The sequence below is a fragment of the Hyla sarda genome, chromosome 4 (genome assembly GCF_029499605.1).
Source record: "Hyla sarda isolate aHylSar1 chromosome 4, aHylSar1.hap1, whole genome shotgun sequence".
Taxonomy (NCBI): domain Eukaryota; kingdom Metazoa; phylum Chordata; class Amphibia; order Anura; family Hylidae; genus Hyla; species Hyla sarda.
The window spans coordinates 198,498,209-198,525,952 of NC_079192.1; the positions used below are offsets into that span (position 1 = coordinate 198,498,209).

The 27,744-nt window shown below is 40.7% G+C and overlaps 1 protein-coding gene across 2 annotated transcripts in view; it reads right to left on the reverse strand.

The window, feature by feature from the left end:
* Positions 1–27,744, reverse strand: part of PRKCQ (protein kinase C theta) — a 257,684-nt gene that overhangs the window by 164,420 nt on the left and 65,520 nt on the right. The window contains exon 1 of one of the 2 annotated variants that reach the window (XM_056573243.1): positions 8,177–8,237. The exons of the other annotated variant lie outside the window; for it this stretch is intronic. The gene's annotated coding sequence lies outside the window, so the exon portion shown is untranslated. Of the gene's footprint in view, positions 1–8,176; positions 8,238–27,744 lie in introns of those variants that run through there. 2 annotated transcript variants of the gene reach the window in all.

Below are 27,744 nucleotides of genomic sequence, written 5' to 3' on the forward strand. Positions count from 1 at the left end.
ATATTGGTTATTAATAGGTATTGTCAATGAAAGCAATTTATTGATAGAACATGATGGAGAAAAGTACAACTAGATAGTTTTGAATTAAATTTCACATGTTTCGTATTGTAGCCACTTGTTGAAAAATAAGAATTCTTAGAATTCTTGCAATATTCAAAGAGTATGAGAAGGTTGTAAAAACAAGTGTCTATAAATTTCTCATATATTGTACCTGTTCATAGTGTAAATACTATCAAGCGTTCTCATTGTTGGGAACTGCCATTGTGCTCTTACGTTTAATGATTAACAAAGTAAACTAAACAATACATCTTGAAATCTCTGTTCTCATGTTAATAACACACACAAAACACAACAGCAGCCAAGCAAAATTGAAAGCTCTGAGGCCTAAGGCTGGAATTCCACTGAGGATTTTTTTGCAAAAATGCCCTAAAAAACGACCAATTTTCTCGACAAAACGCTGTGTGCAAATGTTAGCTTTAAGTCAATAATAAACTGCAAAATGCCAAATCCACATGGCTTTTTTTTCAGTTTGGCTTTTTTTTTTTTTTTTTACGCTTTTGGTGTTTTTCAGCAATTTTGGGCTCAGAGGCTGGTTTTTCAAAACATCCAACAAAACCTAATTTAGCGTTTTTTGCACAGAAATCATGGCATTTTCCCCCCATAGAAGTCTATAGGAGAGCAAAAACGCCAAGAAAAACACCATGTTGGTTTTAACTTTGGCGTTTTTGCCAGCGTTTTTATTCTTTTTTGGACTTTAGCGATCCAAAAAAGTGATACCTTTTTTTAATTAAAATTTCATAGGGAACCATTAAAAAATTAATAAAAAAGATACAGTAGTGATGGAAAAAACTTGCATTTAACGAAATGTATCTTTTTATAACAAAATTTTTATTAATTTTTAAACAGGGATCAATTTATGTTGGGCGGGCAGGGCACTAAAAATGTAGCCGACAATAATAAAAATGTAGTGTGTGTGTGTGTGTGTGTGTTTTTGACTTTTTATTTATTTTTTATTTTGTTAGGTAGTACTACTACTCCCAGCATGGAACACACTGCTCCATGATGGGAGTAGTAGTACCTGTACTAATTGACAAATCGCCCTGGGTTCATGTATAATGTATAGATGCAGCCGGTCGCTCTTCTATGGTCCCTTGCACTGCAGTATATCTACACCTATTCATATTTCCTGCAGAGAGCTGTGATTGGCCAGATGGTTCCAGCCAATCACAACTCTCTGTGGGAAATACTAATAGGTATATATACGTCAGTGCAGGCGACCATAGAAGAGCGGCCGCCCGCATCTATACATTATGCAGGAGGATCACAGCGGGTGTCAGAAGTGACACTCGCTGCGATCTGTCTATTAATGCAGGTACTACTGCTCCCAGCATGGAGCAGAGTGTGCTCCATGTTATGATGTTATGAGTAGTAGTACCTGCAATTAAAGGACAGATCACAGTGGGTATCACTCCTGACATCCGCTGTGATCGTCCTATCTATTGCAGAGATGCGGAGCGGCTCTATACAGCGCTCGCATCTCTGCACTATACTCTGGCCGTTGTGAGATGGAAATTTGTGCCACGCGCAGACTTGCCTCTGCTCTTCCCATCAGCTCTCTGAAGTTAGAGAGTTAGAGCTGGGGGAAGGGAAGAGCGAAGGCAGAGCAGGGGGAAAGAGGAGGTACACCTCCCCCTCATCTCCCCTTCCACTGCTCTGCCTGTGTTCACTGAACGGAACAGGAGGATGACAAAGTGCACAGGCTGGGGATGTATAGACTGAACATCACTCATTCATATTTCCCTCTGAGAGCTGTGATTGGCTGCAACCATGCGGCCAATCCCCACTCTGGGCGGAAAATATGAGTGATGTTCTATTCGCATCACTGGCCGGAGTATAGTGCAGAGATGTGAGCGCTGTATAGAGCTGCTCCACATCTCTGCTATATTATGACGATCACATTGGGTGTCAGGAGTCTGTCTATTAGTACAGGTATTACTACTCGCATCATGGAACGGTCTGATCCATGCTGGGAGTAGTAGTACTACCTAAAACATTAAAAAAAAATCAAGAAAAACAGTGTAACACACACTTTATTAAAAATTAATAAAAATGTTGTTATAAAAAAGAAAAATGCTGTTACTTTTTTTTCCATCCCTACTGCATCCTTTTTTTTTTTTGGTACCCAACAAATTGGGGAAAAAAATGCCAAAGGGGCCAAAATAGGCAAATTCCACACAAAGTTAAAAACGCCAGAAAAAACGCCAAATCGCAGGGGAAAACTGTGGCAGTTTTTCTGGCGTTTTTTCTGACTAATTAAGCCTAAAAAAACGCAGGGCAAAAGCCTCAATGGAAGTCTAGCCTAATGCTAAAGATCTGTCATTACAATGTAACTTCACTTTGTTTATTTTTTTGTAAATATTTGCTAAACAATTTCCCGCCTCAAATGCTTACTCTAAGTAATACAGTAAAGCAATTTACAACTTCTTATTTGTTGTGGTAGCCAGAAAATAAAGGCAAAACAATATAAATTATGTTCATGCAAGAGAAAACTAACACTGATCTGGCACTGCTAGAGAGGTAGCCTGTGTTTAGGATTTTGTAAAAAAATGCTGTCCAATATATTGCAATATACAGCATTATTTTGCTGGGTAAAATATCAAACACTATGACAGAAAACCAGCGGTGTCCATAATTTGTTACCGCTGTTATTTTCATCCATCATGGGAAATAACTAATGAAGATGTGAACAAAGCCCTAAAAACATAGATGATTGTCTGGATGTGGGGTTCTCCTGATGGCACAGGATAGGATTATTTCACCTTGGTGCCTGTTGTCCTGGCTGTTATCTGATGTGATCTATTGTCTAAAAGTGTTCACCATTATTTCTAACGTTATTGGATGCCACTAGTCAGACATTTTTTTTAATGCCATATCTTAAACACATGCCACCAAGTCTTTAGTGAAATAAGTGATTTCAGGTCTCTGCTCCATTGAAAAGACATTCATTTTACTTTTAACAACTTTTCACAGTTTAACTCAACATGGAGTAAACATGGAGTAACTGCAAATATTTTGTTCTTCATACTGTATATATTTTTAGTCAATTCATATATTCTTCTATATGCATACTGTAAATTTCCTCTGCTCTTTGCCTTTGGATTGTTCACTGCTTCTCTCTTACAATGTTTTTGAGCATTGAGAATTAAAGGGGTATTCCAGGAAAAAACTTTTTTTTTGTATCAACTGGCTCCAGAAAGTTAAACAGATTTGTAAGTGACTTCAATTAAAAAATCTTAATCCTTTCAATAATTATCAGCTACTGAAGTTGAGTTGTTGTTTTCGGTCTGGCAACAGTGCTCTCTGCTGACATCTCTGCATGTCTCGGGAACTGCACAGAGCAGAAGAGGTTTGCTATGGGGATTTGCTTCTAAACTGGGCAGTTCCCGAGACAGGCGTCATCAGAGATCACTTAGACAGAAAAGAACAACTCAACTTCAGAAGCTCATAAGTACTGAAAGGATGAAGATTTTTTAATAGAAGTAATTTACAAATCTGTTTAACTTTCTGGAGCCAGTTGATATATAAAAAAAGTTTTTTCTTGGAATACCCCTTTAACTAAGAATGGGATATAGTTAGTATACACTGTGTCAGTATAGACCTAGGAAAAATCATTTGTTTCCTTATTGTTCTTAGAAAATCCAAACCAGAACTGGAAGCTGTCTCACTTTCTGTTAAATTTTTTATTTTAAAGAAAGATCAACTGATGAAGTCAAATCTGGGATTATGTTTTTTTAAATTTTTTATTTGTACAACCCAGTAAAGATAAGTAGAGTCACTTGCTGTCTTTCAATTACTTGGTGATCCAAGAAATGTAGACTGTAGGAGCCTGTCAGATTTATTTAAACATTATGACCGGTTAGCTATTTGTTTCTTCCGAACTATGTGGCTGATCTCAATACAGCTCTGCCAAAGTGAATGTCACGGAACTAGAAGAATCTGAAAGAGATTCACTCTGTGGGACCTATAATTCTCTAGCTATAAGCTGAGGACCCTGCACAGAGACCAATGTTCATGTCTGAAATATTTATGTAACATATCAGATACTCATTCCTGTTAAAGAGGGTGAAATACGTTTTTACAATTTTGAACAATAGCTTGAGGAACTTCTAGAACTTGTAGAAATTTTTCTTTACCACTATGGAAACTAAATGATTCCTATGGATTCTGGTGCACACATCAATACAGTAAAGTCAGTCCATTAGGTAAATAAGCACTTCCTTGTTGGAGAGATTAAAAGACAAGATAAAAGTTATAAAAAAAAATAAAACAATACAAAGTATTGTTTTTTTAAATTATTAGTAAATTAGCAAAATAGTTGGTGGCCATATGTTTACAATTGAATAAAATAACTTGCTTCAGAAAGCGATGGGTAACTCCGGCATTAAACTATCCACACAGAAGTTAAAGCCAGTATAACTCTATTTCCCACAGCCTTCTGGGGTAAGTGGAATTGTATCCCTTTATTCTACGTTGCACTTTTATTGAATATACTACTCTATGGAGTTCTCCTATCCTTTCTTTTAGTTTACAATAACTAAAGTTTTCTCTCCTGACCTCCCTATGCGCATAAACATTTGGCATGGCCCAAAACGCCCAACTCTTCTTTCTACCAATATTATTTGTTGATCGAGATCAGGAGGCTGCCATATATTTTTGATAGTCCCCTTTAGTATAAGGTGTATAGACAGCTTTAGTCTTGCCTGGCTCCAATTGTCGAGGAACTACAGGCCTGATCTTATTGAAACAAATGATTACAGTTGCTCCACAGGAAGCAAACAATCTCCTGCTGGCAGTGGTACATTTATTGATTTCTTATAGTTTTTTATGGAATAAAAGTAATAATGTGATTTAGCAACATGACACCCTCAATCAAATCCCATTCACTACTAGTACAACCATAGTAATTAATATATTGTTTAATATTAACCCAACAAGTACTGTCTAGATGAGGCCGTTGGAATCACCTGAGTACGTGAACTTCCAGATTATGTGTCAAATAGTAGATTATAAAATGGAGTCTGATTTCCCACAAAATAGAGATTGTCACACTCAAATCTAGTCCATCTTATCTGCTCCGATATTATTTCCACCTACTAGTCTTTTCGTAAAGTAATATTTTCTGACATTGCTTCTGATAACCAAAGGTTGTGCCCCTTTGTTCTTATATTTAGTTTCCTTTGAAGCACTTCCCTACTGAACCTTATTTGAACCTTTAACATATCGAAAGGCTTCAGTCATGTCCTCTCTTGTGACTGAACCACAACCTTATTACAGTAACAAAAATGGAATACTCCAAATGCTTTAAATCAATATTTGTACTACCAAAAAGACCCTACATACCTGGCATGTGGACATGGTAGACCCAAAATTTTTTTTCCAATATATGTTTGTAGCATAAAGAGCTCAGGTTCCTATCTATAGATCTTACCTAATAAGACACCAGTATTATAATTTGTACATGGTAGGTGGGAGGCCCTCTTACAGATTTTGACTAAACCGTTTGACTTGTCAGATTATGACTAGTGTTGCTCGCGAATATTCGCAATGCGAATTTTATTTGCGAATATTGCATATTCGTGAATATTCGCGAATATAGCACTATATATTCGCAATTATGAATATTGTTTTTTTTTTTCACAGTACACATCACAGTGATCATCCCTCTCTGCTTCCAGCTAGTGTTGTCTAAAGAAGGCTCTAGTACTACTGTGTGAGACTGGCGTGCGACTTTTCGTATAAGAGAAAATTTGCATATGCAATTTTTTGCATATGCAAATTTTCACTTATGCTAATTGTTGTATATGCTAATTTTTGCATATGCAAATTTCCGCATATGCTAATTTTTGCACATGCGAATATGCGGTTTTAGCGAATATATGATGGATATTCGTCCATATATTTGCAAAATATTGCGAATTCGAATATGGCCTATGCCGCTCAACACTAATTATGACTAGACAGACTAAAACAAAATGGAAGAGCGCTCCATAGCGTAAAATCACCTATAGGCAATCCAGCAATATAACTTGGAACTCTTACCATAGGAGGTTGTGTGGACTCACATATAACAATGGTTAGCCTGAATGAGTGGTAAGAACCGGGTCTGCAGCCTCCCCGAACAAGTGAACAGTAACAGGTGAAGACTTCCAAGGAGTGAGTGGGATTCAACGGCGCTGACCAGGAGCAAACACATGAGGTGAGGTAAAAGGTATAATTGAAAAAAAGAATGCAACGTGGTTCACCGCGCTTGCACGGTTTCATCAGGCATGATGAAATTGTGCAAGCGTAGTGAAACGCGTTGCATTCTTTTATTCAATTAAATCTTTTACCTCACCTGACGTGTTTGGTCCTGGTCAGCGCCGTTGAACCCCACTCACTCCTTGGAAGTCTTCACCTGTTACTATGATTAGACAGACAAATGGTGTTCCAGTATGTGTCTATATTCAATGCATACACGAATGAAGGGCCTACAAAAGAGTCTTTTCTGCAGTATGTCTTTTGAAGACTACAACCTCATTCACTATGGCAACAAATTGTCCCATATGAATGATTAGGATCTGAGGACTGATCCGTTGTTGTAACAATATAATCAACTGTTTTTTTTATTTTTTATTAAATATACTATAAAACTAGCCTGAGCATGCCTATACATAGACTTTACATAGAGGAAAGTATATTTCTATGGCAGGCCACTTTATATACAACAATATGGGTTTATGGCTGACATTTGGTGAGACCACAATTATATATTAGGAAATAACTTGACCCCTACCAACCTAATAAAAATCTTTTATCGTAATCAGTACCTTCCAATTAGAAGTGATCTGATAGCAGAGCAGTTAATTCCAATGACTTGAAATGAAGAAAATATCTTGCTCCGACACTCGGTAGGGATAAAAATTAGTCGGTCCTATCTCCGTCAAATATAAAAGATGGAGGTACTAAAAAAAAAACATAAAAGCATGGGAAACACGTTACCAGTGTTTCCCATGCTTTTATGTAACCAGTAAACCTCCAAAAAACTCTGTTACCTATAAGACAACACAGTTTTTTGTGGTTTACTGGATTATGTTAACACAGTGAAATGATGATCTGAATTTAATGGGCTTAGTTGGGTTTCTAATAAGTATTTTTCCAATATTAGACAATCATTGATTTGAGAATGTTCTGCTTTTATTCAACCTACACTTGTTTTTTCTTTGACTAGTTCCGTCAAGATTGTAAGTATAAATACAGTTTCCTTATAGGTTTGAGATGCCTACACACCTATGTTGAAGCTGAGTGTGCCATTTTGCACAACTGAAAGACTCCTTTTCTGAACAGGATGCATTTTCGAAACAGTACACAAAAGAAAAAAGTCAGTGACAATTCAGCCCTGCTAGAAGATATGTGAATAGAAACACGCTCACTTCATGTTGATCTATAGCCAGTGTTTCCCAACCAGGGTGCCTCCAGCTGTTGTAAAACTACAACTCCCAGCGTGCCCAGACAGCCGAAGGCTGTCTGGGCACGCTGGGAGTTGTAGTTTAACAACAGCTGGAGTTTCTCTGGTTGGGAAACACTGCTATATCTATCTCCATAACCACATTCTTGCATACAATGCATTTGTAATCATATAATCTAGTCGGATACATTGAAATTCCCATTACTTTTTATTTCTGTTCTAACCAAGGAGACCTCACATTATTTCCCTTGGTTTATCTGGTGCTCCTGTACTAATTACTGGAGAAAAAAACTAAATAAATAATATATATGTGTATATATATATATAGATAGATAGATAGATAGATATATGAACTGATTTATGTAATTTTTATATTTCTTTTTCTAAATACATTCTAAGTATCTTATATAATATCCATATCTAAGTACAAAATGCAAGCAGTGCCACCTGGTTTTTGCTAACGTCATCGGCTACTTACATACCTACAGTAAACGCTGCGTACACAGTTTGCAACTTATTTGTGACTATCAGAAAATGTCACAACAAAATGAAGAAAAGTGAAGTCACCGTAAAATGATCATAAACATTGTGACTAGAAACTATATAAGAAAGCTAAATTAGAGGGAACATACATATAACCTATTATTTAAGAGCCGGGAAAGTGCACAGTACCTTGACACAGCTGCAGCAGAAGGCAGGAGATGTAGCCTGTGTCCTCTGTGACATGGCATCGCCGCACAAAAACAGCTCTTCTGTTCTCTGCCTCGCCATCCCACATCCACTTTAAGACACTCCTCTAACTTGCTTAACTAGTTCAGAGACACAGCTGCTGTGCAACTAGGTATTACCAAGGTAATCTCTATATTATCAAAAGAAAATTCTCAAATACAAATATCAATAAAAGAAAAAATAAAAGAAAAATATAATATATATATATATTTTACATATAAAGTAACTAGTTTTTAATCATCGTAGTTATTATTGTATATATTGTCATAAACACTTTTGGTGTAAAATATGCTGTTATGCTGTTTATAAAGGATATATATACCTTAAAGGGGTACTCCACCCCTAGCATCTTAACACTATCCAAAGGATAGGGGATAAGATGTCAGATCGCGGGGGTCCGGCCGCTGGGGACCCCCGCGATCTCCGCTGCAGCACCCCTCTATCTTTACTGCACAAAGCAAACTCGCTCTGTGCGTAACGACCGGCGATACGGGGGCCGTAGCATCGTGACGTCATGGCTCTGCCCCCTCGTGTTGCCACGGCCCACCCCCTCAATAAACCAAGTGGAATACTAGCCTTTAACACATGTGGACATTCCGCAAATAGCACGTTCTGCCGACGCTAGGACTCCATAGACGGCAATGCATTTCTGAGCAGACTCTTTTGATGGAGAGCAGAATTGTAATTTCCAATGTGCAGGGTGCAGCAGAATCCTATTGAAAACAATGGGACTGCATCAGAATTTCCAAGCGGAATTTTTGCTGCACATACTGCTTTGGCATTTTTTTATTTTATTTGTTGGGTACCATTAAAAAAAAGGAAGCAGTAGGGATGGGAAAAAATTTATTTAACAAATTTCTTTTTTTAATAATGAAATATTAATACATTTTTAATAAAACGTGTGTGTTTTTCACTTTTTTTTCTCTATTTATTTTTTATTTTTTAGGTAGTACTACTACTCCCAGCATGGAACAGACTGTTCCATGATGGGAGTAGTAGTACCTGTACTAATAGACATATTGCCCTGGGTGTCACTCCTGACTCCTGATGCAACCGTCCTATCTATTGCAGAGATGCGGGACGGCTCTATACAGCATCTCTGCTCTATAGTCCAGGCTGACCAGAATAGAAATTCACATCACTCATTCATATTTTCTGCCCAGAGTGGGGATTGGCCAGATGGTTGCGGGAAACATGAATGAGTGATGTTCTATTCATATCTCTGGCTGCCTGGAGTTTAGTGCAGAGATGTGAGCGTTGTAGAGAGCCTCTCCGCATTTCTGCCACAGATAGAATGATCACATCTGGTGTCAGGAGTGGCACTTGCTGTGATCTGTCCTAAACTGTAGGTACTACTACTCCCAACATGGAGCACACTCTGCTCCATGCTGGGAGCTGTAGTACTTGCATTAATAGATAGATCGCAGCGAGTGTAATTTCTGACACCTGTTACGATCTGTCTATTAATGCAGGTACTACAGCTCCCAGCATGGGGCAGAGTGTGCTCCATGTTGGTTGCAGTAGTACCTGCAGTTAAGGAAAGATCACAGCGGATGTCACTTGTGACACCCGCTGTGATCCTCCTGTATTATGTATAGATGCGGTCGGCCGCTCTTCTATGGTCCCCAGCACTGACGTATATCTACACCTATTAATTTTTCCCACAGAGAGTTTTGATTGGCTGGCACCATCTGGCCAATCACAGCTCTCTGCGGGAAATATGAATAAGGGTATATATACGGGAGTGGAGGGGACCATAGAAGACTGGCCGGCCGCATCTATAAATTATACAGAAGGATCGCAACGGACCCAGGGCTATCTGGCAATTGGTACAGGTACTACTATTCCCATCAAGGAACAGTGTGTTCTATGCTGGGAGTAATAGTACTACCTAAAAAATTAACACACACACTACACACACATTGCATTTTTATTATTGTCAGCTAAATTTTTAGTCCCCTGCCCGCACACATAAATTGATCCCTGTTTAAAAATTTATAAAAATTCTGTTATAAAAAAGATGAATTTCATTAAAGGACATCTGCAGCGTGATTAACACTTATCTCCAATCCACAGGATAGAGGATAAGTGTTTGATCGCGGGGGGTCCGACCGCTGGGACCCCCTGTGATCTCCTGTACGGGGCTGCGGCTGTCCCGTGCATTGGGCATGCCGGCCACAGCATGACGCTGCAGCCGGCACGCCTTCTCCATACATCTCTATGGGAGAGGCGGGGAGGCAGCGTTCGTGCCTCCCCGTCTCCCCCATAGAACTGTATGGGGATGGGGAGGAGACTGGGCGTCACCGTCAACCTCTAGGTCGATGCTACGCGCCTTAGCGCTCACCATGAGCGCTAATGGCGGCGCCCCATTAGGGAGATCGTGGGGGGTCCCAGCGGTCGGAAACCCCGCAATCAAACACTTATCCCTTATCCTGTGGATAGGGGATAAGTGTTAATCACGCTGCAGTTGTCCTACAATTTTCTACATCACTACTGTATCTTTTTTAGTATTATTTTTTTTAATGCTACCCTGTGAAATTTTATTAAAAAGGTATCTTTTTTTTCCGCTAAAGTCCAAAAAAAAGGATAAAAACAGCCTGCAAAAATTCCAAAGTTAAAACCCACATGGTGTCTTTCTTGGTGTTTTTTTTACTCCCATAGACTTCTATGGGAAAAAAAATGCCACGATTTCAGGGAAAAAAACGCCATAGGCTTAACATGCTGTGATTTAGCAAAACTGCTGAAAAGGAGCTGAAAAACGCCCAAAAAGATTGAAAAAATGCCAAAAGGATAAAAAAACGCCAAACTGAAAAATAGCAAGTGTAAAAATAGTTTTGTAATTTCTCATTGATTTACAGCTAACATCTGGCCACAGCGTTTTTTGGCCGAAAAAACGCCATGTGGCAAAATTGGCATTTTTCTGGGCGTTTTTCCCAAAAAAAAAAAAAAGTGGAATTCCAGCCTTAGGTTATTAAAACAAGCTGTACCATTGCTGAAGCTGATATTGGTCACCAAACTTATCATTGCTGAAGCTGATATTGGTCACCCCCTTAGTTGGCGCATGACTAAGGGGGCTTGTCCCTGAAACGTTGGGCCATGACTGAAGGGAGCACAGAGCTTGTATCCACCTTTGCTGCTTGCATATTATGCTGCTAACCTGATGTCCTGCGAGACAATACCCGAATATACTTGAATAAATAAGAAAGATATTTTCTACTAAACCGTGAGTCAGAACATTCATGTGTATACTCACCTAAAATCCTGTTGCCGGCGTGTCAGCTGGAGTTGCACCCTATACATGTGTGTCTAATCATGAACTATTGAACAGAGAGGCTGGAGCTCTGTCGTATAGGAGTTGTATATATGCTCTACACATTGAGATAACTTGGTTACTACTGTGTATACTACATGTCTTCTCACATGCCTTTAAGTCCCTCCTTAACTGCTGTACAGGGCCCTGTATGTTTGCCAAAAAGGGGCTTGGAGGTGAGGGCAAGCAAGGAGGCTTGTCAGGCTGTAGCACTGAGCAGCCTGTCCCCACCTTTTGACACTTGGCTTAGACTAGAAATGAGAGAATCTAATCGGACAAAGTCGAATTCGTTCCAAATTTTATGAACAATTTGATTCGGCCCCAATCCCAACTTCGACTCGATTCGAAGTAACAAATTCTTTCATTAGCGACACCCCTGCGATCTTCCTGTATAATGTACAGATGCAAGCAGCTTTCTCCTGCGCTCGCATCTCTGCAATAGATAGGACGATTGCAGCTGGTGTCAGGAGTGACACCTGCTGTGATCTGTCCTTAACTGCAGGTACTACTGCTCCCAACATGGAGCACACGCTGTTCCATGCTGGGAGCTGTAGTGCCTGCATTAATAGACAGAGCACAGCGGGTGTCACTTCTGACACCCGATGCGATCGTCCTGTATAATGTATAGATGCGGCGGATGGCCGCTCTTCTCTGGTCCCACTGTAGTATGAGTATATGCCGTATATATATACCGATTATTCATATTTCCGGCAGAGAGCTGTGATTGGTTCCAGCCATCTGGCCAATCACAGCTCTCTGCGGGAAATATGAATAAATCATGTGAATTCTATCCACATCACTGGCCGGCCTAAGTATAGTACAGACATGCGAGCGCAGGAGAAAGCCGCTCCATCTCTGCAATAGAAAGGACAATCGCATCGGGTAACAGGAGTGACACCCAGGGCGATCAGTCTATTAGTACAGGTACTACAGCTCTCATCATAGAACAGTCTGTTCCATGCTGGGAGTAGTAGCGCTACCTAAAAATGTTAAAAAATAGAGAAAAAAGCTAAATACACACATACTTTATTAAACACAATATTGAAATACATTACAAAAAAAAAGGTAAAAAATGTATCATAAAAAATATATTATTTTTACATTTAAATGGCCCCTTTCTACATTTTTATTATTGTTGGCTACATTTGTCATGTCTGATTTGTACTGTCTGATGAATTGATTTTGTGGCTAATGCTAAGCCCCGGCTTGGTAATGGATTCCGTCTACAAGACTGCCTCCACTACTAAGCCTGAAAATTCAATTATAAAAAACACGACACATTGAAAAAAAAAATTATTTAAGAAAACACTCCCCCACAGCACTCGTTAACCCTTTTATTGACATTTAAAAAAAACGCTGTTCATTGTCGCAATTCACTAAATCTGACATAGTCCTCCACATTCACGTATCTAAATTTTGAAGAAAAAAACAACAACAAGTTTAGTACATTTTTTTGTTTCCACACACCAGCAAAAACGCAAGAAAAAAAACGCAAGATAAAATGACAAAAAACAGGAAAAAACTGGGACAGTTTTTCTGGCGTTTTTGCTGATAGACAAAAGACTTCAATGGAATCCGACCTCAAAGCAATAGAACAAAATCCCTACGTCCACTTCTCCTGTGAGGTAGGGAAGGAGTGTACGGTAGAGCGATGGGGGGCGTTTCCAAATTTGCACAAGATTTATCAAAGGAGTGTACAACCTTTGTGAATTTTGAGCAAGAGTGTACATTAGACAAGAGTGTAAAGGGGTAGATCTGTGTCTATAAAGACAAATAATGATAAATCTCCCCCATTGAGTTTTTTTTTATATATATATATATATATATATATATATATATATATATACATGACATAATACCAGTTACATGAATAGAAAAGTTTCTTGAAGTTTTATTATAAAAATGACAGAACAGAGAGGTATAAAGGCTTTATAAACTTGGAGCAAGTGAAATAGTTGGCTTGGCTACATAGTCATAGGTACCGTTGAAACTCAAAAAATTAGAATATTGTGCAAAATTCATTTATTTCAGTACTGCAACTTAAAAGGTGAAACTAATATATGAGACTTATTATATGCAAAGCAAGATAGTTCAAGCTGTGATTTGTCATAATTGTGATGATTATGGCTTACAGCTCATGAAAACCCCAAAGAACCCCCCCCCCCCCAATTACTAGGATTTGGGGAGAAATGTAATCTGCTGGTGTTGGTCCACTGTGCTTTATTAAGTCCAGGGTCAATGCATCTGTCTGCCAGGAGATTTTGGGGCACTTCATGCTTCCTTTCCTCTTAAGTTGCATTAATGAAATACAAGGACGATATTCAAATTTTTTGAGTTTCACCTGAATAACTAGTAGGAAGAGGGAGATTGTGATTCCACTGTATAGAGCTCTAGTGACACCACATCGGGAATACTGTGTCCATTTCTGGAGACCTCACCTACCAAAAGCAGGCTATAGAAATGGTGGAAGTCTTCAGCAGAAAACATATCAGGAAAGACTTAGAAGGATATTTATCATTCTTTTCAAACATATGGCTTTTATAAGACAATTTTTTTTACTTACTTTTGCTTACATGCGACCTATTTATCAAATAGTCGCACGACATTGATAAATAAATCACACGTAAACAAATCCCGGGAAACCCGCTTACAAAAGCATTTTTTTAAAGCAGAAAAGTTTTCCCTTATGTTTATAGCCAAAGTTCTTTATCAACCCTTTATTACCGGTAGCCTTGCTAGAGAGTGACGGGGAGGGGAGGGGGGGCGTACCACATCAGGTGACTGGTACTAACCCTGACTGGTACTAAATCGCTGCACTCCAACTATCCCGCAACAACCCATCAACCTTCTCATAAATAAAAAAAATATTAAAAACATACTGTGCCGCACGATGAATATCCTTACTCTGGAGGCTTTTTTTGTTAAATTTTGAGCCTGCATTTTGTGACATTGGTGGGCGGAGTCTTGTGTCACTGCGCGGAGGCTGGAGTTTATGTTAGGAAGGCAGACAGCGCAGCACCAACAGGCACATAAACAATAGTGAAGCCACAAAAAAAATAAAAATAAAAAAACGGCTCGGGATGTTACCCACCCCAAAATGTGCATGAAGCTGCATGCACTTTTTTTTAAGGAAAAATTTTAGTGCCACATATATAAATATAAACCAGGTTGTCTTTTTCTAGCAACATATTTCCAAGTTTCTAATATCCATTAAAAAGCAAAAGGGTTCCAACACATTTCATCAAAACTAAATCAAGGATTCTTTAGGGCTCAGGATCAGAAATACAAATACTATAGATAAACAATAAGCATGTTTAACCCCTTAAAGACCACTGATGTTTATTTTCGTCATGGGGCCATTCAGGATGTATGGAGCGGGCTCAGGATTTGAGGCCAGTCCATATATGGCAGCTGTTTGCAGCTTTCAGCAGATGAGGGTCGCCTCTAATAGCTGTCATTATGTGATCTATAATGCTGATTTTTTAACCATTTAAATGCCACTCTCAAAGCTGACAGTGGTATTTAAAGAGCCTTATTGGGCATCATTGATGGTACAGTGGTTCAGATTGGCATTCTGTGACACGATCATGGGGAGCTGATCTGTTGCAATGGCATCCTGAGGTCTTTGCTAGGCATCTGTGGTTGTCAGAATTCTGCTATTGATACAGCCTGTCTATGGCTTACTGTACCAATAGAGACACAATTTAACAGATCAAAGCAGTACATATGTAATGCAATGATTTGTATAGGCAATCATATGATTCATCATACAAGTGCCTTATGGGGACTATTTTCCTTTTTCCAAATATAAAAAAGCTAATCATAAAAAAATAAAATAAAATAAAAAACATACTTGCTATTAGAGATGAGCGAACCTTTGAAAAATTTGATTCAGCCGGTTCACCGAAGTTTCCCCAAAAATTGGTCCGAATTTATCTGTGGCAAATCTGTATTAAAAACAGCTATTTTTGGCCTACAGAGAACCTCAATAGGGGTGTAGAACAGATTGCTTTGTTCTATCATGCATAGGGAGTGTACTGTGTTAGTGAAATAATACTGTTATTCAGTATGACATGCAGATTACAGGCATCGCTATTATAATCACTGCGGCAGAGCGTCTGAAAGTGGCAGCAGGGAGACCATATGGCATCAAAATTGAAGAGAGTAAATTGATTTTTTTATGCAATTTTAATTTAATTTAATTTTAATTTATTTACACTTTTTGAGTACCCATTCTGATGAGCATTGAGCAGGCAGGTTCGCCATGAGTTGAGCTACCACCTGTTCCAGCCCGTGCCTCACAGAAGTCCCCGCCCCCCCCTCCCACTTACTCTTACGTGAAACTGCAAATGTTTCATTTAAACAGTAATGGTTCATTGTGATCGCTCCAACCTGTTTCATTGGATTCTTGTGGTAATTCCACAAGCTACTATATGATGTCGACGACCATAAGGCCTCAGTCTTGAAAAGATTACATTGATTTTTTAAAATAGAAATTTAAGGTTTTGAAATAGAAATTTAACCCCTTAAGGACCGAGGGTTTTTCCGTTTTTGCATTTTCGTTTTTCCTCCTTGCCTTTAAAAATTATAACTCTTCCAAATTTGCACCTAACAATCCATATGATGGCTTATTTATTGCGCCACCAATTCTACTTTGTAATGACATCAGTCATTTTGCCCCAAAACCGACAGCGAAATGGGAAAAAAAATCATTGTGAGACAAAATTTAAAACAAAACGCTGTTTTGTAACTTTTGGGGGCTTCCGTTTCTACGTTGTAAATTTTTCGGTAAAAACGACACCTAATCTTTATTCTGTAGGTCCATACAATTAAAATGATACCCTACTTATATAGGTTTGATTTTGTCGTACTTCTGGAAAAAATCATAACTACATGCAGCAAAATGTTACCAGAGTTATTCTCTAATAAAGTCAGATGTCCCTGATTTTAAAAAAACAGGCCTGGTCTTTCAGGGGCGTACATGTTTACTTGTGTTGGTCCTTAAGCGGTTAAGATTACACTCCCAAGTTTTAATGTCTCGGGCCCCGACGTGTAGTTACAAAGGATCAAATTTAACAAGGAGTCATATGTCACATGGCGGCACAATGACAGAGCCTGAAGTTGGCATCAGTATGAGGAGACAATATAGTGACTGAATGACCGCCTGGAGTTTGTTACAGCATGAGGAGACCATATAGTGTCTGAATGGCACAGCCTGGAGTTGGCTGAAGCTTGAGGAGACTATATAGTGGCTGAATGGCCCAGCCTGGAGTTGGCTGAACCTTGAGGAGACCATATAGAGACAGCCTGAATGAGACAGCCTGGAGGTGGCAGCAGCAGTATCAGGAGTCCTGAAAGTGACCCGGTGACAGAGTGGTTCGGTGGGTGGCAATACCAGTACCCGGTGATGAAGGTGGGTGTAAGAAGGAGAACTTGTCATCAGATATGTGGCATCAGGCGGGTGGAAGGATCAGAATAGTAGCTGAGGCAAGTAGGCAAAAGAAAATGATTTTTTGTCAAAGTATTTTTCTTATGATAAAATATATGGACCCAAACTTTTTTTTTTTAAATCTAACAAAAAGAAAGGTGTGCAAAAAACACAATGCGCCACCAATACCACCAAGTATTTGTGTGATGCAAAGACCTCTAAAAGGTGGAAGGGAACAACGTATGGTCCATTGTAACCGGTGTGGGTAAAAACTTGCCCTTTAAAGCCCTACTCTTGCACTATTAATTCCCTTCTTGGCAAGAGTTGCTCGTCGTAAAAAAAAGGGCGGCCCCACACAGGAACCTCTCCCTATTTCCACCTACAAACACTGCCATTTCCCATGGTTTTTAGTTGGAAATAGGGAGAGGTTCCTCTGTGGGGCTGACCTTTTTAGGATCAGTAACACTTGCCAAGAAGGAAATTAATAGTGCAAGAGTAGGGCCTTACAAGGGAAGTTTTTACCCCCACCTGTTACAATGGACCATACGTGTTTCCCTTCCACCTTTTAGAGGTCTTGGCATCGCCTAAATACTTGGTGGTATTGGTGGCACGTGGTGTTTTTTGCACACCTTTCCTTTTGTTAGATTTAAAAAAAAAATTGGAGGTCCATATATTTTATCCTAAGAAAAGTTAAGTTTTACGTAATGCATATCCTCAATACTTACTTGTGGTCTAATGCAGAGGAATTTCTGAAACTAGGGACCAGCACCTTGATTATGTTTTGCAGTATCCAAGGCAGCACAATGAGAGAGCCTGGAAGTGATAGCATCAGCATGAGGAGAACCTAGAGCAGCACAATTAGAAAGATTGGAGGTGGCAGCATTAGCATGAAGAGACCATAGAGCAACACAATTAGAGAGCCTGGAAGTGGCAGCATGGCATGAGGAGACCATTTGGTGGCACAATGACTGAGCTTGGAGGTGGTAGCATCAGCATGAGGAGACCATATGGTGGTACAATGACAGAGCATGGAGGCAGTAGCATCAGCATGAGGAGACCATAGAGCAGCACAATGAGAGAGCCTGGAGGTGGCAGCATCAGCATGAGGAGACCATAGAACAGCTCAACTAGAGAGCCTGGAGATGGCCGCATCGGCATGAGTAGACCATATGGCAAACACAATGACAGAGCCTGGAGGTGGTAGCATCAGCATGAAGAGACCATATGGTGGCACAATGACAGAGCATGGAGGTGGTAGCATTAGCATAAGGAGACCATAGAGCAGAATGAGAGAGCCTGGAGGTGGCAGCATCAGCATGAGGTGATCATATAGCGGCACAATTACAGAGCCTGGAGGTGGCAGCATTAGCATGAAGAGACCATAGAGCAACACAATTAGAGAGCCTGGAAGTGGCAGCATGGCATGAGGAGACCATTTGGTGGCACAATCACCGAGCCTGGAGGTGGTAGAATCAGCATGAGGAAACCATATGGTGGTACAATGACAGAGCATGGAGGCGGTAGCATCAGCATGAGGAGACCATAGAGCAGCACAATGAGAGATCCTGGAGGTGGCAGCATCAGCATGAGGAGACCATAGAACAGCACAACTAGAGAGCCTGGAGATGGCAGCATCGGCATGAGTAGACCATATGGCGGCACAATGACAGAGCCTGGAGGTGGTAGCATCAGCATGAAGAGACCATATGGTGGCACAATGACAGAGCATGGAGGTGGTAGCATTAGCATAAGGAGACCATAGAGCAGAATGAGAGAGCCTGGAGGTGGCAGCATCAGCATGAGGAGATCATATGGCGGCACAATTACAGAGCCTGGAGGTGGCAGCATTAGCATGAAGAGACCATAGAGCAACACAATTAGAGAGCCTGAAAGTGGCAGCATGGCATAAGGAGACCATTTGGTGGCACAATGATCGAGCCTGGAGGTGGTAGCATCAGCATGAGGAGACCATATGGTGGTACAATGACAGAGCATGGAGGCGGTAGCATCAGCATGAGGAGACCATAGAACAGCACAACTAGAGAGCCTGGAGATGGCAGCATCGGCATGAGTAGACAATATGGCGGCACAATGACAGAGCCTGGAGGTGGTAGCATCCGCATGAAGAGACCATATGGTGGCACAATGACAGAGCATGGTGGTGGTAACATTAGCATAAGGAGACCATAGAGCAGAATGAGAGAGTCTGGAGGTGGCAGCATCAGCATGAGGAGATCATATGGCGGCACAATTACAGAGCCTGGAGGTGGTAGCATTAGCATGAGGAAACCATAGAGCAGCACAGTGAGAGAGCATGGAGGTGGCAGCAGCATGAGGGCCATTCCAACTGATTGTTGAGTCTGAGGAACCCACCAACTGTTGACTGGGGGTGTCGGATGTCACTTGGGATGAAGTGGATGACCGAGTGAACCGATCAATCACAGCTTCTGGGTTGCTGGTCGAGACACGACTGCTAGCTGACACCAGGAGCTCAGACCTCTCGCTGCCACATGCCCCTACTCTGCTGTGCCCTCTGCCTGCGCCTGATGAATTTACGCCTCTGCCACTCCTCTGTGCACTTCGGGGCACTACTTTTCCTGACATACTTATTGCATATATGAGGGGAGTACAATATGCTTCACTACGCTTAATACAGTATTTGTCTAGAACAGCAGCAGGTGTGTACCATTGGCTGTCCTTTTACAGTATCTAGGCCCTTGACAGATTAACAGCTACAAAATAGTACACTACTTAGATGTAGGTATGTGGTATGCACTTATGAGGGCAGAAAAAAGCGCTACAGTAAAACACCAGCTGGTGATTACTTTTGGCTGTCCTTTCACAGTATCTAGGCACTTGTCAGCTTAACAGCTACAAAATAGCACACTACTTAGATGTACGTATGTAGTATGCACTTATGAGGGCATAAAAATGTGCTACAGTACGCCTAAAAAGTATTTTAGTACACCAGCCGGTGAATACTTTTGCCTGGCCTTTCACAGTATATAGGCCCTTGACAGATTAACAGGTACAAAACTGTACACTACTTAAATGTAGGTATGTGGTATGCACTTATGGAGTAACGCATCAGCCGGTGATTACTGTTGCCTATACTTTCATAGTATCTAGGCCCTTGACAGATTAACAGCTACAAAATTGTACACTACTTAGATGTAGGTAACATAGTAACATAGTTAATGAGGTTGAAAAAAGACCAGAGTCCATCAAGTTCAACCTATATCCCTGCTGAGTCCCTACTGAGTTGATCCAGAGGAAGGCAAAAAAACCCTCATACTAGAGGTAAAAATTCCTTCCCGACTCCAAATATGGCAGTCAGAATAAATCCCTGGATCAACGTTCTGTCCCTAGGTATGTGGTATGTACTTATGAGGGCATAAAAATGCAATACAGTACGCTTAAAAAAAATATTTTTGCACACCAGCAGTAAACAACAGTGCTGGAGCACACAAAAGCGGTGTACTAAACCCAAAATTGCACTCTGTCAAAGACTATTAGGAATGCACTGCTTGGTATTATACCATCTACAGACTATTATAACCAGCAGATGATTGGTTGTGGAACAAAGACACAGAATTGCACTGAAAAATTATTCCTGCCTCCTCTGCTAAGGTTTATGAAGTTGAGGCAGCTTGTTGAAATGTATGAGGCAACACACAGCTCCCTGTCTCTCTCTAATACAATGCTGTAGAAAGTGACTGGGAGGTTAATGGCTGCAGTAAAATCCTTTTCAGTGGAAAAAAGCACTGCTTTCTGCCCACCAGAACGCTGATGTGACTAGGAGATGAAACGCTGATGGAAAAAGCATTTCTGTGTAACACACACACACACCGGCTGTCTGTCCTATCTCTCTGCAGTGTAATGAATGAAGTGACTGGCTGCAGTATGGCTGCCAAGTATATAGAGCTTTGACATCACAGGGGTGACTGGCTGCTGATAGGCTGCATCCTGCATGTGATTCAGGATCATCCCACCTTCCCGCCTTCCCAGAGTTCCTTGCCCCATGTCCTCATATGTGGATCTGCCATTTTAGATGCCCTGGAGCCTGGACTGCACTAAATGGAGTTTAATGTAGCGATTCGCTCAATAGAATCGTGGCGATATTGGCATTCGTTGAGAATCAAATTTTTCATGAAATTCGTAATGAATTCGGATTCGTCAGCTTAGATTCACTCATCTCTACTTGCTATCGCCACATACGGAATTGTTCAAATTATTAAAATATAATGTGAATGATCTTGCACAATAAATGTTGTAAAAGAAAATAATACCAAAAAACAGAACGGTAGTGTTTTTGTCACATCACGTTCCCAAAAAATTGAATAAAAAGTGATCATGAGGTTCCATCAACCCAAACACGATAAAAACTAAAGATCACAGCACAAAAATAAGCCCTATCACAGGTGTATAGCTGGAGAATTAGGGTCAGAACATGGTGATTTAAAGCATTTTTGAAGGTGGTAAAATATAACAAAAAAAATATATACAATTTGGGTTTCATTGTGATCGTACCGAGCTGGCAAATATAGATAACATGTCAATATGTTTCAGTCTCTTAATGAGAACTTTCTTGAGAATGACAATGACAGACTGAAATGTTGCATTTTGGTGAATGAAGCCACTCACTACCCTATTGGAGTGCCATCTCTTTACCATGGATACTTGTTTTGGATAAGGCTTGGGGTTTAGCCTTTTGGAATGCAGAGCATTTTTGCTTTTCATGAATTGTTAAAGGGGTACTCCAGATAAATATATATATATATATATATATATATATATCACTCAAGAAAAACGTCCGGCACTCGGGAAGATGCAGGTAAAACTTGTCAATGGCTTTATTCACACGCTTAAGGCAGGACACAATCTGACGCGTTTTGCACACTCAGGTGCTTAGTCGTAGAACTAAGCACCTGAGTGTGCGAAACGCGTCAGATTGTGTCCTGCCTTAAGCGTGTGAATAAAGCCATTGACAAGTTTTACCTGCATCTTCCCGAGTGCCGGACGTTTTTCTTGAGTGATTTCTACTAAGCCGGGAGCGGTACCGGTGTCCGTAGCACGAGACAGTGCAGCAAACGCGAGAGTGGTGAGCAGCCTTACTTTATCTGCACCTATATATATATATATATATATATATATATATATATATATACAATATGTGTGTGTGTGTGTAAAGCTCCAAAGCCACCACACTTCCTGGACATGTTCCCTGTAAACCATCCAGCCTGATATGCATGGCTTCTGTAGCCTCTGTTGTCTTCTCTGGCTGTTTAATATTCTTTGCATTCCTTCTCTCCCCTTGCCTACATTTCCCAGCAATCATTGCAGCTCAGCTCTGCCAGCCCCACCCTCCTGCTCTTGGCAGCAGAGAGAGGCTGCACACACCTTGCAGTTCTTAGCACTAAAGAGAGCATGACTCGTCAGTGCAGGGCAGAAACCACATGGTCTGTGTCTCTCAGGAGGGTGGTGGCTGCTTTCAGAGAGGGATTTGGACAGAGTCAGAGTGGATGGCTGGATGATGTAATTCCCTCAAGTCTTGCACGTAAGTTACAACCAAAGAGGGGAAACTGCTCTACATAGCTAATGAATGATATTTAGACAATTAAATAGGTTTATGAGAGGGAAATGATGGGCTATGGATTTAGTTCCGTGGAGTACCCCTTTATTGATATGATTAATTATAGATTTTTTACCTATTAGACCCTAATATTATTCCTAGTGTGTGCAATGATAAAACTTACAATACAGTAGATCAAGGGTTAACCCATTTTCATTTAGTGGACCAAAAGAAATGGTATCCAAATATCTGTAGTATATATTTGATGTGTGAACCTGGTTTAACTTTCCTTGGGAACATTTCATGTCAAGAACTCTTCTCATTTCTGAGTCCGTATTAATGTTCTTCATATTATTTTTAATTTCAAATCTTTTCTGGTTCCATAAATTGCCAGTAATGCCAATTAATATAATAAGTGGCCTTCCTAGACAGATATTCATATCACTGGGATGTCCACAAAAACATGTTTAAGTTTCTTTTGAAATGAATACAGTAAAGGTAGAAAATACTGCGTGTATGATATCAAAAATGGAAAATATGACATTGTCTTCAGTTTTTTTCCACCCACATTTTACAGCTAAGCCTAAATATTCTAGTTAATGCTTTAACCTTCCTGGAAGGTCCTGCTAGCTGTTCTGTGCTAGCATTAAGAAGCAGGTAGACAAATATGGGTAGCTGTGTGAGCTTTCTCATTCAGTTGTTATTGTAACAACAAGCCCAGTTTATTTTCAGGGAAATTACACATTTAAAACAGATTGAATTGAGTATCAGTAAAGAAAGCATACTTCATATAAAATAAGTTTCTCTGTATATGTAGAGATATGTTTCATCATTATTAAGACATAGTATATATGTGATGTTTATGTATTTGAAAAATGCACAAAACAAATTAATTGTGCAATCATTTATAAACCTAAAACTTCACAGATATGCTATTCGCTCTAGTCAAACTAACTAAACGTATACATTTATTATTCCCTTAAAGGGGTACTCCACCCCTAGACATCTTATCCCCTATCCAAAGGATAGGGGATAAGATGTCTGATCGAGGGGGTCCCACCACTGGGGACCCCCGCAATCTGTCCTGCAGCACCCACTTGGCATTAGACTCACGATACAGGGGCCGGAGTATTGTGACATCACTGCTCCACCCCCTTGTGATGTCCATCACGCCCCCTCCTATAGACTTGCATTGAGGGGGCGGGGCGGAGTACCCCTTTAAAGCATTTCTGTACTTTCTGAATAAACTACTTCATGTGTGTGAGGAATGGAAGTCTTTATGGCTATTATTTGATTTGTAATTGCTGTTTTTCACTAGATTCTCCCTCTGCAGGCAACTCAGATTTTCTGAGCTCAGCACCAGATTTTTTTTGGGAGTTTCCGTTTTTTACACAGTTTCAATTTCCGGTAAAAATGACACCTGATCTTTAATCTGTAGGTCCATGCGGTCACAAGGATATCCAATTTATGTAGGTTTTATTTTATTTTACTACTTAAAAAAAAAATCCTAACTACATGCACCAAAATTAGTATGTTTAAAATTGTGATCTTCTGACCCCTATAACGTTTTTATTTTTCCATATACAGGGCTATATGAGGGCTAATTTTTTGGCGGCATGGTCTGCAGTTTTTATTGGTACCATTTTTGATTTGATGGGACTTTTTGATCGCTTTTTATTAATATTTTTATGGTATATGAAGTGACCAAAAATGCACAATTTTGGAATTTAATATTTTTGTATGTGTACGCCATCAACCGTGTAGGTTTAGATAACCTTGTATTTTAATAGTTTGGACATTGACACACGAGGAGGTACCACATATGATTATTTTTATTACATAATTTTATTTAAAAAATGGGAAAAGGGGGGTGGTTTTAACTTTTATTAGGGAATGGGTTAATTCACTATTAACTTTTTTTTACAAATTTTTTTTAGCCCCCACATATATACTGCATTGCATATACTGATCAGTGCTATACCATAACAAATCACTGATCAGTGTAACTGGCGATCTGCTGCTCTAGCCTGCTGCGCAGGCTAGGAGCAGCAGATCGCCGAACAGACAACGAAGAGGCAGATGAGGACCCTCTCATGTCCCAAAAGCTGATCGGGACATCGCGATTATGTCGCGATAGTCCCAATCAGCTCCGCTGAGCTGCCAGGACACTTTCACTTTCTTTATAGACGCCGCAATCAACTTTGATTGCGGCATCTTAAGGGTTAATGCCATGGGTCCCAGCTGCCCGTAGCAACCGGAAACTACGGGGTTTAACGCGTTCTCCGCTGGTGAGAACGGTTTAAACCCTGTTAAGGGGACCAGGGCATACAGGTATGTCTTTGGTCCTTAAGTACCAGGGTCCGAGGGCGTACCTGTATGCCCTTGGTCCTGGACGGGTCAAAGCCCATACAGTAAGGTCTATTATTTTTGTTTATTGTAACTGTTTTGTGCTAGAAAGTGACTGCATATTGCTGCTGAACATTTTTGATTCTGAACTAAACAAACTTTGACCTTTACACCTTTGAAGCCTCAGAAGTTTTGTTGCCAGCTGTACCTGCATATACACAAAACCTGACATTCACTATGGGTTTGAGCAGAAAAGTTGTTAGGGGCAACAGTATGACCGCTTGCTTGTTTTTTAGCCACTGAAAACTATGTTTAGTTCTTTACTGCACTATAAAGAAAGACAAGCAACATGAAGGAGCTAATACAGCATTTAGTGCAGCCAGTGTGCACTTTATAAAACCATGTCCTGTATCCAAACCATAGGGAATAAGTGTTTGATCATGGGGGTCTCCTGTACAAGGCCCATTTCTCACCTCAGCATGCAGGGTCTGCCACTTCTCCGCAGAATGCTCTGGCTCCCACCCTCACAGACAGAAGTCATGGTCCGTTCAGCCAATCACCAGCTTAGATGGGACCCCATCTAAGTCAGTAATTGACTGAGCAAGCTTTCTCTTTTGCTTGTCAAAAGCATATATCTTTTGGATAGGGAATACTTTTTATAAAGTGCATAACTCCTTTAACCCACCAACCTACTTAATAAAACATAAAGCAAAAAGTAAGTAATAGTATACAGGTGTCCATGTAAAATCTAAATCGGAAAGTACAGTGACTAAGGCTAAAAGGATTGCAAAAGAAGATGACAAAAAGAGTGAATAAAGAAGAAACTGAAAGGCAACCTATACTACCTCTTGAGTTAACAGGAAGCTGTCAAAAATGAAGCCCTTCAATAGAGATAAACAACAATTTGCCAGGTAATGAAGCAGTCATGAGGGATTATCTTCAATAAAATAGACACCAATGTTAATGGTGGGAGATGCTCTGTATTAGATCCTTATCTATAAGCCAGTTGGGAGAATGGTAACAAAGAGAATGTCTTATGTAAGAGGACCTACCCTGTTCTGTATTACGCAGAATCTTTGATTAGAATGGACAAAGTGCAATACTTACCGTAATTTTCCATGTGGTGGTGCTGTAGAGAAATTGAACACCTACTGACAGGTTTGCAACTAGATAACAGATAATTGTGGGGGACACATCATGATCTGCTTATTGTCAAGGGAAACCTCTTAAAAACAGGGGTTGTCGAAAGCAGAGAAGTATATAGTATGTGGGGGGGGGGGGGGCAAAGTAGAAATACAAATATTACTTGAATGCACTGTTGTTGCATGTAGACTGTATCAAAGCATTGTGGCCCTCCCTCTCACCTCTAATGGCTAGCGAACACTACTGACTTCGTCCCATCATCACCCATTTTGTCACTGGTCCAGCCAACCCCTATGTACGTTTCATTAAGAAACTTTATTAAGGGATATTGAAAAAGCATTGCAATTTTGCAACTTTCAGAGGGGTTTGTTGTTATGTAGTGCACTTCAGGGTAAAACTGACATGTTTTCTTTTTCTGTGGGTCTTGGTCTTAATGATAGATGAGAATTTAACTAATTTCTATGATTGTTTTTAAACAATATGTTTTGTCACTAAGGTGTTATGTTTGATTTGGTCATGTCCTGCTTCTCCCCCTCACCTTACTTCATTTGCACCTTGATCTGAGGACATCTTTGGAGGCCTTTCAAAGTGCCTGAAGGCATGAAACAATTTGTTACCTTCACGTCCTGCAATACGGCTAATGGACTGTGACACTGTGATTTCTATGCAGTAGCACTGTGTTGCGTGAACCTGTTTCTCTATTTAGTTGGCATATTGTATTTTCCATTCACTTTACTAGTACTATCTTTTAGCTTATTTATGATAATCAGAGCTGCCCTTATGGTGTACAGGCAGGTCACTCCAGCAGATGGATGGGAGTGCTGTGCTTGCTCCCCTCCCCTGCAGGGCCAGCATCACAAAGGGCATTAAACTATAAACAGGTCCTAATGACACACAGACAGTTAAATGCATTTGGCTCTTTGCTCTGTCAACCCTTGTGACCACAGGCAGCATTATGCCTGTAGTCACGAGGGGTGATACCACCTACAGAGGGGGGCCAGAAGTCTCATTTCACAACCTTCTGTGATATAAATCTTCTTAACATGACCAACCCCACTATTCTCCATGGACAAGCAGGAAAAGTATTCCTTTGTTGTATTACTAATATATATATATATATATATTGTTACGCCGAGCGCTCCGGGTCCCCGCTCCTCCCCGGAGCGCTCGCTACACTCTCGCTCCCGCAGCGCCCCGGTCAGATCCACTGACCGGGTGCGCTGCGATTCCGCCTCCAGCCGGGATGCGATTCGCGATGCGGGTGGCGCCCGCTCGCGATGCGCACCCCGGCTCCCGTACCTGACTCGCTCTCCGTCGGTCCTGTCCCGGCGCGCGCGGCCCCGCTCCCTAGGGCGCGCGCGCGCCGGGTCTCTGCGATTTAAAGGGCCACTGCGCCGCTGATTGGCGCAGTGGTTCTAATCAGTGTGTTCATCTGTGCACTCCCTATGTATACCTCACTTCCGCTGCACTCCCTCGCCGGATCTTGTTGCCATTGTGCCAGTGAAAGCGTTCCCTTGTATGTTCCTAGCCTGTGTTCCAGACCTCCTGCCGTTGCCCCTGACTACGATCCTTGCTGCCTGCCCCGACCTTCTGCTACGTCCGACCTTGCTTCTGTCTACTCCCTTGTACCGCGCCTATCTTCAGCAGTCAGAGAGGTTGAGCCGTTGCTAGTGGATACGACCTGGTCACTACCGCCGCAGCAAGACCATCCC